The sequence below is a fragment of the Octodon degus genome, unplaced genomic scaffold (genome assembly GCF_000260255.1).
Source record: "Octodon degus isolate 3935 unplaced genomic scaffold, OctDeg1.0 scaffold00009, whole genome shotgun sequence".
Lineage (NCBI taxonomy): Eukaryota > Metazoa > Chordata > Mammalia > Rodentia > Octodontidae > Octodon > Octodon degus.
This window is the reverse complement of record NW_004524585.1, coordinates 14,498,200-14,501,398: the sequence shown is the minus strand read 5'-3', so window position 1 is coordinate 14,501,398 and position 3,199 is coordinate 14,498,200. Positions and strand designations below refer to the sequence as shown.

The 3,199-nt window shown below is 38.6% G+C and overlaps 1 pseudogene; it reads left to right on the top strand.

The window, feature by feature from the left end:
• The first annotated feature begins 1,808 nt into the window (after positions 1-1,808).
• On the top strand, positions 1,809-2,760 carry LOC105741078 (annotated as a pseudogene).
• Positions 2,761-3,199: the final 439 nt, after the last annotated feature.

The window sequence follows — 3,199 nt, the reverse complement described above, 5'->3', positions numbered from 1 at the left end:
AGCACACCCGGGGGTGGGGTCAGCATAGCTTGCAGTGCCTAGGATTGAACCCTGGTCCCTGTGCTGGCCTAGACAGGTGCTTAATCTGCTGAGCTATCTCACCAGCCCTATGGCAATAGCTATTATATTGATTGTACTATTAATCTGGACCCAGGGATGGTAGCCATTCACAAAGACTCTCCATTCACAGGGATGGTAGCCATTCACAAAGACTCTCCAGTGTTGTTGCTGGTCAGTTCTTGGTGAGTTCTTTGGTTTGTTTGGTTTTTGTTTGTTTATTCCTGATTTCAGATGACTTTTGCTGAGGAAAATGATTTCACATTCATGCTGTCTAGTTGTAGATCCTTACAATTAAATCCTTATATCTGTTTGGAGGCTAATTTATTCATCTTATTTGACCACAACTGTAGAAAGATACTAACCTTGATATAGGTTCATTTATCCTCAAAAGATGACTTACCTCCCACTTTTAAGGCAACTGAGCAATCCCTTCTCTTGATATTTACCCAATCAAAATGAAATTACTATGTTGTCTAAATATCTGTAGCTTTTTTTTGTATTTAGTACAGGGTTTACAGGGTTTCACTACACAGATCAAACTTGTAGTAATTCTGCTTTCAGCCTCCAAGGAGCTGGGATTATACGAATGCACCACCATGCTCAGTCTCAGTTGCCATCTCAGTGCACCCAGCGGGGCGGGGGGAGGGGCGTGGACACACAGCAGGCTGGGGACGCAGTCCCTGTGTCTGACTAAGCAGACACTTTAATCTACTGAGCTATCTGGCCAGCCCATCTGTAGCATTATTTAGAACACAAATATGTAGAGATAGAAGTATATGTTGGACATTTCGGTCTTTGTTGGCACGTAGGTACTGCCTCTTGGTACACATGGCATGAAAGTAAGAGGGCAACTTCCTTGTGCATCTCTGGAAAGTACACTTTTCTCATCCTTCAGATGGCCCTGGGGCCCCTGAGGACTCATCCTCAATTCTAGAATGGTACTTCAGTCACTGCAATAAGTTTAGGCTGGGTCATTTTCCCCAGTAGTAGGTTTTAAAGAGACCAAACTGGATGTGATTTTCCACTGAAAAAGACAAACTGGATGGTGGAGAAAGAAGTGGAATCTTGCTAGAATAATCCTGAGATGATAATGAGCAAATAAAGAGAGCATGACTTGGGAAGCAAGTTGTGACCATCTGCAATAAACGCTGATGAGAAAAAATAACTTAAGAAAACTGGAAAAGTCCTTCCTTTTCTCACAGACCTTATTTCTCTTAAGGTAACAATTTTTGAAATTTCGGTTTCAAAAGATAATTTAGACTTAATTATGAGGGAAACTGTGTAGAAAAGAGTCACCAATTTTCTTAATTTGGAAATCCTCTACCAAAGCTTACTGCTTGTGATAATAGCCCTTTGTAAGTCAATGTAGAAATCCTTTTGTACTCTATCTGATAGCTGAGCATTCTTTACCTGAGAGAAATCCTATGAATTTACTGAATGTGGGTGAACATTTATTTATATGTCTCATTGAATAGAAAAGTCATGGTAAAGAGACACTCTGTGCTTTTAAGAAATAATTGAAAAGCCATTAGCTAGATGACAGTTCTCATCAACTGGCAGAAAATTCATACTGGAAAGAAACCAGTGAATATAACATATTCTCATTGAATATTAGAACTTTCTACTGTTGAGAAAGATATGATTGTAGTACTGGTGGTACAATTATCTCTCAAACATTATCCCTTGTTTTTCATCTGAGAGGTCACATACAGAAGTTTTATAAATGTAAGAAATGTGGAAATATCTTCAGCCAAAAGTGAACCCTCACTCATCAGAAAATTTATGCTGGCGAGCAGTCTTGTGAATGTGGGAAAGCTTCCATCCCGATGTCACACCTCAGTCAGCAGAGAGACTGTAGTGGGGGAACCCTCTTTGCCTCTAAGGTATGTGGGAAAATCTTCAGCCAAAAATCCAATCTCACTGAACATGAGATTTTCATACTAGAGAGAAACCTTTTGAATGTAATAAATGTGGGAAAGCCTTTAGCCAAAAGCAGTATGTCATTAAACATCAGAATACCCACACTGGAGAAAAGCTTTTTGAATGTAGTGATTGTGGAAAAGCCTTCAGCCAGAAAGAGAACCTCCTTACCCATCACAAAATTCACACTGGAGAGAAACCTTTTGAGTGAAAAGATTGTGGGAAAGCTTTCATTCAGAAGTCAGACCTCATCAGATACCAGAGAACTCACACCAGAGAGAAGCCCTTCACATGTAGACAGTGTGGAAAACCCTTTAGTGACAAATTAAATATTACTGAGCATGAGAAAATTGATATTAAAAAGAAACCCTTTAAATGTAATGAACATGGAACAGCTTTTGGCCAGAAGAAGTACCTCATAAGCCATCAAAACATTCACATTGGAGAGAAACCCTATGAATATAATGAATGTAGAAAAGCCTTTTCTTGATGAACATCACTTATTGTACATGTAAGGATTCATTCAGGTGACAACCCTTATGAATGAAGTATTGTGGAAAAGCCTTCTCTCAGAGTTCTCTCATAGTACATATGAGAAGCCATATGGGTGAGAAGCCCTATGGTTGTAATGAACATAGGAAAGCTTTCTCACAGTTCTCAACTCTAGCCCTGCATTTGAGAATACACACAGGTAAGAAGCCTTATCAATGTAGTGAATGTGGAAAAGCTTTCAGCCAGAAGTCACACCACATTAAACATCAGAAAATCCATACTCCTTAAGACTTGTGAATAGCTTCAGAATGGGAAAACATGCACCAGGAATTTGTATCTCAGTGCAACAGAAATATTTTGAAGTAGAGCATCCTGAGTGAGATGAACTTTTGAACAAATGCTAAGACTTTAGAGAACACCAATAGTTTGTACTGAAGAAAAAGACATTAGTATGATTAAAAAGACTGCCCAAACAAAAAAGAACTACATCAAAAGTAACACTGACTTTAGATGCATTTCCCTAAAATTGGGAGCGGAAAATAAAGGATTGTTACTACATTCAGCACAAATCTGGCAATCTTTGCCATATAAGAAAAGTTACAAGTACTACAAAGGAAGAAGCAAAAACACATATGATCATATGCAAGTAATAAGCCTTTGTGATAGTGATTCAGCAAAACAGGAGAGATTCTAGAAAGATCTATGCATTTATTTGAATTTGGAGTAT